Below are 17,908 nucleotides of genomic sequence, written 5' to 3' on the forward strand. Positions count from 1 at the left end.
TGCTGTATGCTAACTACTGCCAATATTACAAATTCATTGGAAGTACCAGCCACTCACCTTGATTATCTTTTTCTGATTTGTCCTCCTTGCTTACTGTTTTTGGTTCTCTGTGTCTTAAATATTGAGTCTGTTCTGGTCTGGCTATGGTCTGAAGAAGTGGGTCTGTCCCACGAAAGCTCACCTAATAAACTATTTTGCTAGTCTTTAAAGTGCTACTTGACTGCTTTTTGTTTTGTTTGTGTGCTAGGAGTTTTTGAAACCCTGAAGAAGGAAAATCACTGGCACAAGGGGCTTACAAGTTGGAGACAGAAAAAATAGACTGAAGTCAAGAGAAAAAACAGGAATAAAATCAGGAATTTATAAATTTGTTAATTTTTATGGTGCTACAGGACTGCTTGTTAATAGGAAAATTTGTAATTGTCAACTTGATTCACTATAAGCTGCATGGGAGAAGTGGATTTTTAAGAGGGATTTATGTATTCTCAAGGCTGGGTCTTGCTGAAGAACTTGCAGTTACACCCTGTAAAAGGGACAGCATGGATAGGGGCATGGAGGTAGTTGTGTTAGAAGCTGCCAAATGGGTCTTGGTGGTCACTTGAAAATGCTTAGGATGTCTTCACGTCACCCTCCTATTTGTGAGTCCGTTGATGGCTGCTCAGCCTGATTCTGGAGCCACAGATCTTATCATAGAAGGGGCAGATGTTAGTAGCTACTAGAAGGGCATGGGGCAGTTTTTGACGTTCTTTTCTTCTCCACCTCTTCTCGTCTGCACTGTGGTGGGACCTCTCAAATTACATCCTCCCTTCACAGATTACCATTCTCCAGTAGGGGTGGTCTTGGGCAAGATTCTCCCAGGTGTCAACACCGATGCTACACTTTTTCATGTGTGCTATCAGCATGTCCTTATATTGCTTTGGCTGGCCCCCAACACTCCCCTGTCCTTCCTCCATTTGGGAAAACAATCTGTTTTGGAAGGCCCTGATCGGACATCTGACCCATATGACCAACCTAACAAAGTTGTTGATGAATGACAATGGCTTCAATACTGGTCATGTTTGACTCTTCCAGGATGCTAGTGTTCATGCACCTATCCTCCTAGGATTCTCCTGAGGCAGCGTTGATGATATTGTTCAAGTGCCTTCAAATGCCAAATGAGTAGGCAAGGCTTGGAGCATCTGGAAGGTGGATGGGATGGAAAGGGATGCAGCAAAGAGGACTTTCTGTGCAGCCAAACAAGGGAAAGCATGTAAGAGGGGCATATTTCTGTAGGGCATTGAGAGTAGTAATAAGAATGATAAATTAGGTAAGACAGTTGATGGGAGCCTCTGACTGTGGGAGGTTCTATGCAAGACCAAGAGCCATACCATCATTTCTTTCCATCTCATTCTTGATTAGCATCATTTTTGCAGGATGTCATAGCAATATTTCACTTGCACATAAATTAAAACAGAATCAATGATTACACATGGAGAAAGATGCACAGTTGGCATAAATTGCAGGGTAAATTAAGTGTTTTTCCCTGTGCTAAGATTCTTCACCCTCCAGTGCAAGCCTAGTCTGTGCTACTGGAGACCAGACTAACGTGTTTGCATAGTCAGCATTTTGCCAAAGTTATTAATCACTGAGGACCATTAGGAAATGATCATTGGTGGATCTCCTAGGGAATCATGCCCAGTGACTAAATGAAATCAGTGGCACAAGAATGAGAGTTTGAGGAGTAAACATGAAGGAAGAAGAACTGCTTAATTTAGGAGAAGGATTGGGCTGCTGGTTTACAACTGCACCTCCTTTAGTCTCCCATATGCTCCTTTTGCTGCTCAGATATGCATTGTTTTACCCACTCCTGCATTCAGCTGGAATTATAGGCAGCAGAGAATTTTGGATTAGTAAGTATCGTTAGGCTATTTACTGTAGTCTGACCTCTTGCATCTCGCATGCCATAGGACCTCACCTATATGTTACTCTGTATCTAGCTCAATAACTTGTATTTCGCTAATGCAAATTTTCCAGAAAGACATTCAGTCTTTATTTGAAAGCAGGAAATTAGAGAATCCACCCCTCTCCTTGACTGTTTGTTCCAATGATTAATCACTCACACTGTTAAACATTTGTGTCATGTTGCCTGTGTGTTCCAGGCATTGTCTCTTGTTCTGCCTTTCTCCATTAGGTTAAAGAACTCTTTACTACTTGGTGTTTTCTTCCCATGAAGGTGATGATCAAATCACCTCTTCATTGTCTTTTAAATAAAACAACAACCCCCAGCCCAAAGCATTTTGAAGCAGTGAAATTCATTCTGCGGGCTTGTGTTCCTGCAGATAATAGAGCTGATGAACCTTCAGGAAGGGTAGGAGTTGATATGACAGGTGTGAACCATTCTTTTCTTGTGATTGGATGCCATCTGCCTGATTTTTAAAGCAGAAGAGAAATGGGAGGCAGCCAAACAGCAGAAAGAAGGCTGCAAATAAGTCTGGCATCTTTGGGACCTTATTGGTGCCAAATGAGAGAATTTGCTGGACCTCAGGAGGTTAATATTGTATAGCAGCATTGCCAACACTTCCACTGCTTACTGGTGGCTCAGAAGACATTTAGGGGTAAACTACAACTCAATAACACAGAACACTGAGAGCCAGGACTGGTGGCTGGAAACAAGCTTTGTGGGACCCCAGAAAACTTGAGATAAGTAACTGTCCGGCTAACTACAATCATATTTCAGATGTTGCCAGCTGAGAGTGTGCTGGACTAGCAATTCAACCTGTACTTAACTGATGGATGCACTATGATCTTGGCAAAAGAATGGTATTTAAAGAAAAAAACAAAGAAACCAGAAAAAGTACTATCAACCAAAGTCAACTACCAGAACGATTTGCACAAACAAAAATCTAATTAAACAGAAATAACAAACTAAAAATAGCACAAGAATGAAGACAACTCTCAGCTTCTCTCTCACAGATTAACAGTATCCCAAGAGAGGACATCATGTTAAACTAAAATGCCTATGTGGAATAGTAACAGAAAGGGAGCCGTGCTAGTCTATATACTATCAAAACAAAAAAGCAGTCAAGTAGCACTTTAAAGGCTAACAAAATAATTTATTAGGTAAGCTTTTGTGGGACAGACCCACTTCTTCAGACCATAGCCATACCAGAACAGACTCAATATTTAAGGCACAGAGAACCAAAAACAGTAATCAACGAGGACAAATCAGAAATAAATGATCAAGGTGAGAAAGACCTACAACCTATCCTCAGTCAGGATGCCACACTCCAGAAGGCCCTAGGTGACATGCCTGTTTTCTCCTACAGACAACCTCTCGACCTTATGAGGATCCTCACCAACAGCCACAGTCCATACCCCAGGAATACCAGTCCTGGAACCTTTCCTTGCAACAAAGCCTGCTGCCAGCTTTGTCCACTTATCTTTTCTGGAAATACCATCACTGGACCTAGCCAGTTTATTCACAGAATCACGGGCACATTCTCATGTTCCTCAACTAACGTCATATATGCCATCATGTGCCAACAATGCCCAGATGCTCTGTACATTGGACAGACTTCTAACTCCCTTAGACAAAGAGTTAATGCGCACAAAACAGACATCAAAACACTCCAGATCCACAAACCAGTTAGTCAACATTTTAATGGAGTGGGCCATTCTGTTAATGACTTAAGAGTTTGCGTGTTACTGAAGAAAAATTTTTCGCACCACTATTGAAAGGGGAGACAGCTGAGCTGTCTTTTATATTCAAATTCGGCACATTAACACATCGTTTGAACCAGGATGGGAATTTTCTGAGTCACTATAGGGGCTCGTTTGCATATTTGGCTTAATCTAATTCTGGACTTCCCCCCCTTCTGCCTCTCTACTCTGATTTGCTCACCTTGATCCTTTTCTTCTGATTTGTCCTCCTTGATTACTGCTTTTGGTTCTCTGTGCCTTAAATATTGAGTCTGTTCTGGTCTGGCTATGGTCTGAAGAAGTGGGTCTGTCCCACGAAAGCTCACCTAATAAATTATTTTGTTAGTCTTAATATGCCTATGTGGTGAGTCAAACAATTTTAAACAGATACAGATAGGACTAACATAAAATGCAGCACTTGGGGGTTGAGTGATCCTGATTAGATCAAAAACAGTGACAGGTCTAAAGGAAAGAAGGCAAAGGATTTGCTGGTAATCCAGATTTTTGTCCACCAAGCACAGTGCAGCATACTGAGGAAGTAGAAATATTCTCTGTAAATTATATTTCACTATAAATTACAATATAAATTACAATGATGATTTCTAGTAGATACGTAGCAATGCTCCCCCACAGAGGCCTACCTGCTACAGGCTGTACCTCCCTGGTTCAGCACCCTTGGGACCTCACTGGTCCCGAATGAAGGATTTTGTCAGACCAGGGGAGGTTAATGCCCCTGTCCCTGGTCACCCCTCATTGGATCTCTGACCACAGCTCTCTGTCTCGCCAGCTGTGACTCAAACCACAGCCACCAACCAACCCCCGCCCCAGTGCTCTGGCCCCATGTGGGGCTTCTGGAGGATGTGGCCTCCAGCCTGGCCTCACTGCCGCATTGTGGGGCTGCTAGCTGGTTGCCCTCCTGTGCCAGCGTTGTGGTCCAGGATCATCCCTCATCTTGCTGGACCAGGGATGTTGCCAGAGGAGAGTGCTGGTTTTTGGATGTGCAACCTGTAGTGTGATTAATTATTTTCGTAGGAAGGAAAAATATCATTCTTTGAAAATTCTGTTTTCAGGTCGCCTCTTCCCCCTTATGTTAATGGAAGCTAAAGCATTTTTTAATTTATATAGTGGCTGTGCTATTTTTTTGTTGAGGTGTGAGCTATACAGCTCTATAAGGCAAAAGGTAGTTTCCAAAAGTGACTTCATTTCTGTTGTATAACATGAAATACCTTAACGGGGCCTCTTTTTCAGATTCTGGGTACTTGGCATTGTCTGAAAGTCAGATGACCACTCAAATCACTAACCACTTCTGAAAAATCCTGATCACAGAGGTGGACAAGATCTGTATGTGAAAAGAGTCAAAACAAAGGAAGCAGTTCTGTAGCACCTTAAACATTATCAATTTTATTTATTAGGTAATGAGCTTTTGTGGGTAAAACCCACTTCATCAGATTATGGAGCAGAACTGAGAAATCAGAAAAAATATAAAGGGGGATGGGGGAGAAAAAGGGAGGGGATTAAAAACAGAAAAAGAAACTGGTGTGTAGGGGAGGAGTCACTTATTAGGAGGACCTCTGGGAAGAGTTAGTGGGATGTCTGCCACTCCTATGAATATCAAAGGTGGGGAAATTGTCCTTGCAATGTGCAAGATAATTGAGATCCTTGTTGAGTCCCAGGTTAAATGTATCGAACTTGCAAATGAATTCCAATTCAGATGTCTCCCTTTGTAATCTGGTGTTAAAATCTCTTTGTGAAAAGAGGCAGTTTAATTTGCTATGTATCTCAGTTATGTTACTAACCCTTCCCAAAAATCCTTAGAGTTGTCCTGTGCAAGCAGTTGGTTCCTGCAAGCAAGAGTCAGGGGGCAAGGGAGCAAAGTATTGCTTCATACCCCACTCAAAAAAATCCTAAGGCCAGATATCTTTATTAGGCTGTGCAGCCCTGTCTGAGTACACCCTAGGAGTTCCATGACCATGCCAGATGCCCTAGAAGGGAACAGAGGTCTCAGCTATACTGTGCATGGTACCTCCCACACAAACACTCTCCCCAGCACTGCATTCTGGGTTGGTGTTTTTGCAGGACAGGTCTGCTGCTGGTGTGTGGGTGGGTGTGTGTGCACGCGCGCGCGCACAACAAACCAGTGAGATGTGGAGCTGAATTAGCCGGGGGCTAACAGAAACAGTCAGGGGAGGGACGAATAAGAAAGCACTGAGCCAACATTATCTACAACAGAAAAATGGGGAAGTGTGAAGTGGTCTGGCTCGGAGATACTTGGCTCCTTCTGCTTTCCTTTTGTCACACTGTGCATTCTATACACCCTGCAACAAAGCAACAAATACTGATATTATTGTTGACCTTTGGCTTAAGTGGTTCACCAAAACAGGGCCTTGCAAGGTTGTTCCTGTTAGGCTAGGAAATGGGTGATAAGTCAGCTATGCTTTCAGTGTAATCTTCTATATATTTAAATTAAAGTACACAAAGGCCCGTTGCCCCGACACTATTGAAACAAACAGCAGGCAGTTTCCTTGTTGAGACATCGTCAACTAAGCCACTCCCAGAATGTTCTGTGCCCAACGAAGCTCTTTCTGTTTCCTCTAAAGATAACTCCTTACTGCTTCTCGTAGCTCTGTCTGCCTCCAGCATGCATGTTCTGCAATAATTACCAGACCTCCTGCATGTGAAAGCAGGAAAAACCTCAGACAGGAGAATTAGCTCTGACTTGTCATGAGGCCTAGCACCCTTGACAGTAAGTAGCCTCACAGCTGAACACTAGTATTACTGCATACAGGGATGAGATTGTGCTTTCTCTTCAGCCTGAAAGCGGTGGTGGGGCACTTTGAAATCTGCAGCTCTCTTTGTATTCCAGAATCCTCACTAGCCATCATGGGTATCTTCCAGCATCAGGTGACCTACCCTTGTGATTTCCCCAGCAGCCTCTCCCTCACCAAACAATATGATGAAGCCTTTTCAGTGGCCCTCAGTAAAAAGATAAAGTTAGCATGCCAGGCTGTTTTGGAGAAACCAAGTCATTTTTTTTAAAGAAAGTCAATAACAAGGAAGTTTAAAACCCCTACTCTTTCTGTTTTTGTTTTTTTTTTGTCAGAAAATGTCTACCTTTGACTGGGATGTGGCATGTGAAATGCCAAGAATTGTTTCCTTTAGTGGTGACAGTAAGTTAAATCTTCATACAGCTTTGTCGTGATGGCATTACCTTCCTTTACAGATGGATAACTAGGAATTGAGACACATAGATAGAGGTGAAAGTGAAACATTTTTACCCACAGTTATTTGTGGGAGTGCATCATTTCTTGAGTGCCCATCTTAAGACACATTGGATTTGACTTTTAGTGGCATTGAAGGCAGTGGAAGGTATAGATAGTCAGCTAAAAGTCAAGCCCCCTTCGCATATCCAAAAAGAGTCACCCACGCATGTCTGGTTATTTTTTTTCCAAGAGAGTCATAACACAGAACCAATGTGCTTTCTCATTACATTGATATTGGTTGGCTTTCGGTGGACTACTTCCTTGATTTTATGTATCAAAATAAAAATCAGTTGGAGTATACAGAGTGCTTTCTCTGTATCCCAGGGGCACAATCAAAAGCACAGTTCCAGCTATTCAGTAAATGTAACTCATTAAAAGCCAGACTGCAAAGGGAGACTTGTGATGCTATATTTCTCTATCCACTGTTTTAGCCCTCATTCTAGTGCTCTTTCTGTGCATGGGGAAAGTCCTGGTAGGTGTGCCACAAAATGTATAAAAAACTAATATAGAAGTGCCAGAGTAGGGAATGAGCAAGGTGAGAACGGCAAAGGTAGGATGTGAAATGTTTTACTCAAGCCAGGTCTAGGATCACAGCCTGACTCAGACTTGGACCTGAGCAATGGTAACTCAGAAAGAATATTCCCAGCAGCAAAGGGCATATCCTGGTCATGTAAGACAATTCACTTTTTTTGTGCATCAGTTTTGAAGAACCTGTTCTAATTCAGATGCTTTAGTTCAAGTTGAGGGATAATCATAGAACACTAGAAGTGGAAGGTACCTTGAGAGGTCATCAAGTCCAGTCCCCTGCCCTAACAGCAGGACCAAGGACAATCAACCATTCCTGACCGATGTCGGTCTAACTTGCTCTTAAATATCTCCAGTGATGGAGATTCCACAACCTCCCTAGGTAGTTTATTCCAGTGTTTAACCACCCTGACAGTTGGGAAGTTTTTCCTATTGGTCAACCTAAACCTCCCTCGCTGCAGTTTAAGTTCCTTGCTTCTTTTCTTAGCCTCAGAGGTCAAGAACAATTTTTCTTCCTCCAACACTCGTTTAGGTGCTTGTAAACTGCTATCATGCCCCCTCTGCCTTCTATTTTCTAAACTAAACAAGCCTAATTCTTTCAGTCTTCCCTCATAACTCATGTTCTCAAGACCTTTAATCATTCTTGTTGCTCTTTTCTGGACCTTCCCCAGTTTCTCCACATCTTTCTTGAAATGTGGAGGCCTAATCAGTGAAGAATAGAGCAGAAGAGTGACTTCTTGTGTCTTGCTCACAACTTTCCTGTTAATCTCTGTGAGCTGTCCCAAGTGGTAACAATGTTAATAATTTACATGTGAAGCCTCCAGCCACCAGGCATATGACTTAACCAGTGTTATTCCTGGAAATAGCCTCCATGTAGCAGAGGTCTAAAAAGTGGTGGATGTCCCAGCAAGTAAGTATGCCTGCAAGTGAAAAGTAGCCAGTCGAACCACAGACCCAAAGAACACACCCAGCCTTGGGCCAAGGGTTGCCACATCTGACTTTTGAACCGATGGCAGTGTGTATCTGAACACTGTTACACATTTCCCAAGACAGTTACTCCTTAAAAGAGTTGATACTGGAAAAAGCTGGTCAGGTGACAAACATGCCATGTGTGTGATGATCTGATCTAACCAAGCTGTGGTCAGCATGGCTCATAAGGGGCAGAGGGCAAAGATGGCTTTAGTCATGTTTGTGGCTCCTTAATTCTGGGGTAATCTTGGGAATAGTTTGACCCCCCTAAAGTAATTTAGAGTAGCCTCAAGGCTGTTCCAACATATATTTGGATGCCTATGACTCCCAAGAGCCATTCACAGAAACTGGAAATAGCCAGAGGCTGTCTAGCCACAGCCCCTGTCTTGGATTCTGGGAGTAAGGATGGCATAGTGTAAAGCTTGTGGAGTTTCTAGGCATTTGCTATCCTGCCCTCATGTTTTTACTGCAGGACATGTGTTGTGTCCCAGTCCCACCCTGGTAAGGTATTTTAATTTTTATTTTATTTTATTTTTTTTTTCAAATCACTTTGGCCCCAGCTTTGTTGCACCTACAGGAAGAGAAGAAGATGCTAGATGAATGACTATTCTGTCAGCTTGAAGAATAGCTGGCAGGTGAAAACGTTTGCTTCCTTCTCTATCAACCAGAAACAGCCCCCTAGAAATGTTCTGAAATATGACCGATCATCAGAGCCAAGTTATCTTGCTCGGGTTGACGGAACACACACTCGCTCTGCTGAGCTGGCACCGACAAGTAAATGAACATAACTCTTTTTTTTCAAATCCGAGTAAAAGCTCACAGTAAATGAGAGAGAATGATTCACCATCCAAACTTTATATAATCCTTGTTCCTAGGAATCCTTTTTTGAGGCTTTATGCATGGCCAATCTTAATAAGAAGCAACAGCAACTCTAATGATTTTGCTGACCTCTAAAGAAATGTAAACTTTGAGCTCTGTGATGTGCTCTGTTACTTTTGTAAGACTTCTTTTGCAACTTTTTGAAAATTGTTTCTTTCCTTCAGTTTTCATGCCTCCTTTTGGCAGAGACAATGCATGAGTGTTGATAATGGGGGGTATATTTTAAAGGATCTAGTGGTGTGCAGTGGGGTTTAGGGCAGGACATATAAACCCTGGCAGAAATCTGAGGGAGCATGCGACTTGCATTTCCCTCCACTCTGGGTGTGGGAACTGGAGCTCCAGGGTGATGCTGCAGCATCCCTGGCCTCCTAACCTAGTGCCCAGGGTCTCAGCAGTTTCCCTGCATACTGTGGTCTCTACTGCCAGCCCCACGGCAGGCACCATTCTTCAGGGGCTTTGTTGTCTCTGCACCCCGAGTCATGGCTGCTGCCTCTTTATGGCTGGGGCTTTGCTGCTGGCTCTGGGGTCCCAGTGTCTGACCCTGCAAGGCAGACGGCTCTGTTTTGGCCCCATGCTGGGCTGGGGGCTCTGCTGCCAGTCTTGTGTCCGAACTGCTGCCCGCATACAGGGCTTTGCTCCCAGCCTCAGCTAGAGGGGGCAGAACAGGGTAACTGCGGGTGAGGTGTGTGTGTGTGTGTGTGTGTGGGTGGGTGGGTGTGTGTCAGCACCACATTCTTAAAAATGTTCCTATGACATTGCCTGCTTCTAACCGAGTCACCTCTGCCTTGTGGCTAAAAGGCTGAGGGATAGCTGTGTTAGTCTAGCTTCATCAGAAAAAAAAAAACACCCTCCCCACTCACAGCAGTCCAGTAGCACCTTAAAGCCTAACCATGTTATTTATTACGTAAGGAGCTTTCATGGGTAAGACCCACCTTCCCGCACAAAACTAACAAATAAAATGGTTAGTCTTTAAGGTGCTCCAGGACTGCTTGTTATTTCTTTTACTTTTTTTGTGTGTGGCCAAGGATAGTTTTGCCAACCCTCCCCATGCTGTATCATCCATTTCCAGCTATTTAAACTATGTGTAAACCTCTCCTCAATTTTTCTGTTACCTTCAGAACCAGGGACAATTGGAGGTGTAATATTGCTGTTAAAATACTTTAGCCAACCATCTTTTACTGACCACTTACAAGTGTAAGTCTTATCCGAGAGGGGAAAATTCCAACATTTAACAGCCACATAATTTTTTTGGTTCGTTGGCCCTTTTGCTTACGGTACAAATACATGGGCTGAGAGTGTATGTTGGTAACACACATGATGAACAGACCTTATTTTAGGACTCACTAATGCCACATTGCAGTGCTTTTTTATTAGGGTTTTCCCAAGCCGCTCACTGGGAGGTAGCATGTTTATGCTAAAGAACTTGGCCTGGAATATTTCTTTGGCGCAAATATGCACTTTCAAACACTGGGGAAAGAACAGAAATGATGCACTGTGGGGTGGGACTGGGGAGCTGGTGCTAGGGAGCCTCTCCCAGGCAGGTGAACAGATTGTGGGGAAGAACCTGCTTCTGAGCAAGTACTTACTGGCTTTGGGTGTGGTGACAGCTGGGTCCCCAAGCTGTTTTCCTAGAGCTCTGAGAGGTGGACACGTTGCAGCATAGATGTGCCTAAGAAAACCCTGCGGCACCAGTCTCAGAGATGGAGTCAATTGAATTGGGCTCTTGGGGCTTAGGCTGCAGGGTTAAATACAGCTGTGGAGACATTTGGGTCTGGGCTAGACAGAGCCTCAGCAAATAGGGTCTCAGAGGACAAGGCTGTAGGCCGAGCTGGAATGTTTACACTGCTATTTTTAGCCCCACAACCCATCCAGGAGGCACTGCTCCTAGGCAGAGATTTCGTGCTGTGGGTGTTCCTTTGCAGTGCAAATATATCCTAAGGCTGCCTAGATGGGGCTCTAACCTCCACCAGTCGATGGTAGGGAACCCTACTACACACAAGCTAAGGCTGGAGCTTGTTCTGGAGTAGGGTTAGTCCTTTCAGGTGAAAAGACTCCACTAAATCCCAGTCAGTCCCTCTTCTCAGTTTCAGGCAGAGACCATAAGCCTCTGAGGCAGAGTTGGGGACTTGCCTGCCCCTTATGCTGGGGGTGGCAGTGGACTCCTACTGTGGACACCAGGCCTCCCTGCTCGTTCTCCTAGTCCCTGTGTTAGTTGCTGGCTGGCCCCTTGTCCACAGCATTTGGGAGCATGTGCCCACCTACACATCACCCCTTGTGACTATTGCTTTGCTGGTAGCTCTCACCTCTGTGCCCTAAACTCACTGCTCAGAGAGTAGATCAGACCTGAATATAAAGTTACAGAAGAACCTCCTCAGAGTTACAACACTGGAGTTATAAACTGATCGGTCAACCAGACAACTCCTCTGGAACCTTAAGTATGCAACTGGGCAGCTGCAGTGACCCCTCCTGCCCGCCCCCCGCTGCAAGAAAACAAAAAGTACAGTAAAAACTCTGTTAAATGCAAACTAGTAAAATAGAGGAAACAAAAAATTTGACAAAGTAAGGAACCTGTTTCTGTGCTCGTTTCATTTAAATTAAGCTGCTTAAAAGCAGATTTTTTATTTCTGTAAAATAAAGTTTCAAAGCTATATTAGGTTCAAGTTGAGCTGTAAACTTGTGAAAGAATCATAATGTTTTATTCACAGTTATGAACATGTCAGGGTTAGGAACACTCCCCGGTCCTGCAGTGGCCATAATTTGTTTTGTGGTGAGACTGGTATTGCAACCACATTCACAACATCAAAACTTTTTTTTTTGCGCCTTAGCCTCTCTCTACACTACAGCCTGGATCCACACCCTGAGACTGATCCACTGGCATTTGATTTAGCAGGTCTAGATACGACACGCCAAATTGACTGCAGATTGCTTTGCAGTCAATACCCTGCTCTACCTTGGATAAGAAGAATAAGAGAAGCTGATGGAAGAGTTTCTCATGTTGATCCCTTCACAGTGTTGCCCCAATGGTAATGTGACCTAACATACATTGATTCCAGCTACGTTACTCACAGCTGGAATCATGTAGCTTAGGTAGGCTTACCATGGTAGTATAGATGTAGCCTTACTGTCACTTGCCATGTTTCCTAAAGCAGCCTGCTGGGTTGCTATTAAAGCCCTGTGAATGTTAAATTTGACAGGTTACCAGTAGGATTCTAGCAGAAATGGTCAACCATCATGGCTAAAAACCACTTCACTGATCTTATTGGACATCTGCTGTCGTCTTATAATAAGCTACAGCAAACATCTCTATGCAATGAGGACATCATGCCTGAATTCTGATGAAAGTGTTTAACTACATTGTGCTTATGTCTTGTGAAAAGGTCAGGCCAGAGGGCTACAAGGAAGTGATCCTATCTGCAACTGGGTAGTGGCAGGAATAAGAGGCTCCACTGAACCCAGGAAACCAAGTGATGACTTGGGAATAATGAGAAGAAGATAGGGGAGAAGGGGTGAGTGTGAAGATCAATGGGCTAAAACAAGGGAACCAGAAGAGGACACCAAGCAGAGAGCCCCAGACTGCACCCAGTGTACCTTGAAAGCACTGAGGGAGCCAGAGGATGACACCCAGAGGAACTCAGCTCGTATGTGTGAACAGGGGAATGGAAACAGGCCCCACAGTCACAGGTTCCTCCCTCAGCCAACCTTCGCTCCATGGTGTTATGACCAGCCACCTTGGCCATAGCCAGGAGAAGGGTACAGGAGAGTAATAGTTGGGAAGTATATTAGCTCCAGATTAATAGGTCCCTTTTCCCTGAGGTAAACTAAGAAGGGCTAATCCAGAACAAACAGGAATTTGCCAGAATCAATTAGGGGAGACAGTCTGACACCTGGAGTCAATTGGGAATTTTTGAGAATCGAGTGAGACAGGCTAATCAGGATACCTGGAACCACTGAAGAACCGGTTGTTATTGGTTTAAGGGACTCCTTATCTCTTAGCTTGCTGAGTGTGCAAGGAGCCAAGGACGGAAGGTGCTGTGGAAGGTCTGGGAAGGAGAAGTGCTAGCAGGTACTCGGAAGAAAAGTCTGCAGTAAGGATGGTGCTAGGGAGGGCTGGAGGGGAAGTGGTCCAGGGAATAGTAGCTGTCATGCAGCTGGCCCTGGAGACATTATAGACTATCACAGGGTCTCTGGGCTGGAAACCAGAGTAGAGGGTGTGCTCAGGTTAACTCAATCCCCAGCTCCCATTATCCCATGGGAGAGAGTTGAACTGGACAGTGGGACATGCCATAGGGGAAGGACTAGCTTGGAAAAGGAGTCTGTCCTGCCCCAAACCACTTGAGGGGTAGCAGAGACTATAGGTTTGATTCTCTGTCCTTTCTCCAGGCTGGTCAATGGTGAGGGTGGCTAAATAAATGGCAAGTTTGTGCCTGAGGGAAAGTGTTTAAACTAAGGGCTCCTGTGAGCCAATCTGCCTGAAAGCATGAGACCCACCTACGCAGGGGAGGAGCTTGGTCACAGTTTATACGTACTACTTTAATAGGAATATGGAGTATTGTACACTGGGACTATGGAGGTTTCTCCATGCCTTCTTTCAGAAAGTTTTTCCTCTCTGCTTTTTAGCTGCATGATGGAAGGAGAAGATAAAATGTCAAATCTACTCAGGCTACAAACTGGAATACATTTGCTTATTACAGTTATGGTCATCGTGCTTCTCCACTTCAATGCAAACTTACACATTCAGAGGCTTCATTTCCTGTAAGTTAACTGTAAAATACCATGGAAGTTTTTATTAGTGACTATGTAATGTCCTTAACTGAGAGAACATAAGAATGGCTGTATTGGGTCAGACCAAAGGTCCATCTAACCCAGTACACTGTTTTCTGTGGTCATGCCAGGTGTCCCAGAGGAATGAACAGAATAGGTAATCATTGATCCTTCCCCTGTCGCACATTCTGGCCGTGTCTACACTAGCCCCAAACTTCGAAATGGCCACGTAAATGGCCATTTCGAAGTTTACTAATGAAGCACTGAAATGCATATTCAGCGCTTCATTAACATTCGGGTGGCCGCGGCGCTTCGAAATTGACGTGGCTCACCCTGACGGGGCTCCTTTTCGAAAGGACCCCACCTACTTCGAAGTCCCCTTATTCCCATCTGCTCATGGGAATAAGGGGACTTCAAAGTAGGTGGGGTCCTTTCGAAAAGGAGCCCCATCAGGACGAGCTGCGTCAATTTCAAAGTGCCGCGGCCGTCCGCATGCTAATGAAGTGCTGAATATGCATTTCAGCGCTTCATTAGTAAACTTCGAAATGGCCATTTGCGTGGCCATTTCAAAGTTTGGGGCTAGTGTAGATGTAGCCTCTCAGAGGTTAAGGACACTATTCCTACCCATCATGGCTAAGAGTTAGCATCCTGGCTATCCTCCATGAATGTATCTAGCTCATTTTTTGAACCCTGTTAAAATCCTGGTCTTCACAACATCCTCTGGCCAGGAGTTGGATAGGTCGACGGTGCATTGCATGAAGAAATACTCACTTTTGTTCATTTTAAACCTGCTGTTAATTTCTTTTCATTGCCATCTTATTCGTGTGTTATGGGAACAAGTAAATAACTTTTCCTTACTTATTTTCCCAATACCTGTCATAAGTTTATAGGTCTCTATCATACCACCTTAGTCTCCTCTTTTCTAAGCTGAAAAGCCCCAGTCTTTTTAATCTCTTCTTATGTGGCAGCTGTTCTAAACTCCTAGTCTGAACTTTTTCCAAAGCCAAAATACCCTTTTTGAGATGAGACAACCACATCTGAATGCAGTATTCCTGACGTGGACATACCATAGATTTATATGGAGGCAATAAGGTAGTTTCTGTTTTATTTTCTACCCCTTTTAAATGATTTCTAGAATTCTAGTGCTTTATTGACTGCTGCTGCAGATTGAGTGGATGTTTTCAAAGAACTATCCACAATGACACCAAGCTCTCTCTTAAGGGCTAATAGCTAATTTAGTCCCTATTATTTTGTCCTGTATTTGAGCCTCACCTCCCTGACCTTTTCTTCCAGAAGATGAGCCCGGGCTCCTGGGATGGGCTGGTGGCTGCCGCTTCCCTTGGGCTCCTGGGGTGGGCCAGGGGTTGCCACCTCCTTCCCAGCTTCCTGGGGCTTGGTGGAGCCAGGAGGAGCTGCCCCCTCCTCCCATATCTACCTGTCTCAAATATGGGACAGGGAGATATCATTCCCCTAAGACTAACACATATTTTGGAGCATAAGCTTTTGTGGGCTTCAAAGTGGGTCTTTGCCCACGAAAGCTTATGCTCCAAAACATCTGTTAGTCTATAAGGTGCCACAGGACTCCTTGTTGTTATTGAAGATACGGACTAACTTGGCTACTGTGGAAGCCATCTTATATAGAAGCCGTTTCACATTTCTTATTTTGGCACGTACACAAGAGCTTGAACTTTTCCTCACCAATCTGGGAATGGCTGGGAGGATGAGCTCTATGGAATGCGGTAATGAACTGTTTGGATTTGGGGCTCCTACTCCCTGACACCTGTTCCTCCTTGCTGATAATGGTTTTTGTTTGGAAAGTGATTTACGATTCTCTAACTAATTGCCTCTGGCACTGGGCTTGTTTGCGTAAGGGCACAAAATACTAGAGTTAGCTGCATCAAGCAGCCTTGCTGGACCTGGTTTTACTAGTATCCAGTTTGGCTCATCTGTTACCTTATTGAATTCAATAAAGCTGTTTGTTAGTCACCTAAAGACGGATAAGTCTTTTGCTTCAAAGCTACCCCTCTGATACTTGAGCAGATTAGTTTCATCTGCAAATTTTGCTAGCTCATTCTTTATCCCTGTCTCCAGATTGTTAGAGTGTATTGAATAGGTCTCAGAATGAACCCCTGCAGAATACCCCAAGTTACCTCTCTTCATTTGGAAAACTGACCATTTATTCCTATCTTTTGTTTTCTTTCTTTTAACCAGTTTAAAAACATAACTTTAATCTTTCATGCCTAAACAGCAGTGAATATATGCACAAAGCATTTTCATATTCAAAGTATACTTTTATATTAATTACACTCAGTTTCCTGGCAATACTGGACAGCTAGTTCTGACTTCATATACAGTACTTAAATTGTGGTGTTACTCTGACTCAAAAACATGTCTCCTGATTAGATTGTAAATAATTCATTGACTTCCCCATTCACTGATTTGGGGGTATTATGTCTCAGGAGAGTGATCCTACAGTTAACATCCAGCACACATTGGGACACTAAAATACTGTGGAACTTGTGGCTTAAGAAACATTTAGACAGCAGTTTGGCTACAAAACAAATTAATTAGCATGGACTGAAATGTCAGCATCTTGGTTTTGGCAGATGCTCCATATACTGTGTAATATATATGATGAAGGGGCAAAGGGAGTTTTTTAATCCACCTATTTACAAGAGAATCACTTGGAGATGATTACTACAGACTGATCTTGAATTTTAGTTGCCCAGGTTGTATGGATCATAGATAGTAGCCATCACTTTCTGTCATAAATAGGTTACCTAGCTCTTCTCTAAGCCACAGCTTATCCTGGGGGTCCCTTAAAAATTCCTATGTGTCCAAGAAGCTTTCCTGGGCTGGTTGTGATGAAAGGTTCTCCCTTTGTTGAAACATTCTGGCTTGATCTTAGATCAGGATCTTGATCATGGCCAAGAATTTAACTGAGGCTGAGAGACAGTTAATATAGGACTGTATCTGATTTATTGTTGCTAGGATACAGATACATACCAGAAATATATCTTCACAAAACAGCAGAATCTTTTCTTTAGGCTGAAGGCTGAGTTAGTCAGGGCTAAAAGGCCATAGAAACAAACTCAGTGCTCAAATTTCTCCCCCATCTCTAGATGGACTGTCCAGTAGATGGGATGCTAGCCTGGCTGGTTCAGCTTTTTGCTCTGTCACAGCATCTGGGGAGACCCTGATCACTTAGCTGCTCTGTGCTTGGATTCTCCACTGATACAATGGCATTACATACCACGGCCCTTTCTCAGAGAGGCACCATGAAGAGAAACATATGGAAGCTTATGACATGCTCAGATAGGATAGTTAAATGGGGTGGGGGTGAGGAGATACCAGTGCCTCAGACAGATATATGGTCTGAAACTGCTTCCTAAGAAAGAGCCTTCTAAAGCTTTTAATCCTACAAAATATAAGCAAAGTACTTATGAGGAGGGCATGGGCAAAAATCCAGATCACAGCATTCCTTGGTTATGAGAAGTCACTTGCCTTGAATTATAAAGAGTTTGGAGGAAGGGGGAGGTGAGGGGGCAGATAGGAAAAGAGTAGGATGAAATAAGACAGATCATGGACCGAAGCACGACCAACTTAAAGGTCTGTTGATCACAGGCATTGTATGGTGAACATCTGGTATCTACCTTGTCACATTCAGAGATTACCAAGTAGCTGCTCAGCAGATGTGCCACCAAACTGCTATCCCTCCTCTGATACAAAGAGATGACCACCAGGGTGGAGAACTGCCACTGAACTTAACCAAACTTCCCCCTCCACAAAGGAAAATAACTGGCTGTTCTTGTAGCACCTCCTTGATTCCAAACACTCCC

The sequence above is a fragment of the Carettochelys insculpta genome, chromosome 11, assembly GCF_033958435.1.
Source record: "Carettochelys insculpta isolate YL-2023 chromosome 11, ASM3395843v1, whole genome shotgun sequence".
NCBI classification, from domain to species: Eukaryota; Metazoa; Chordata; order Testudines; family Carettochelyidae; genus Carettochelys; species Carettochelys insculpta.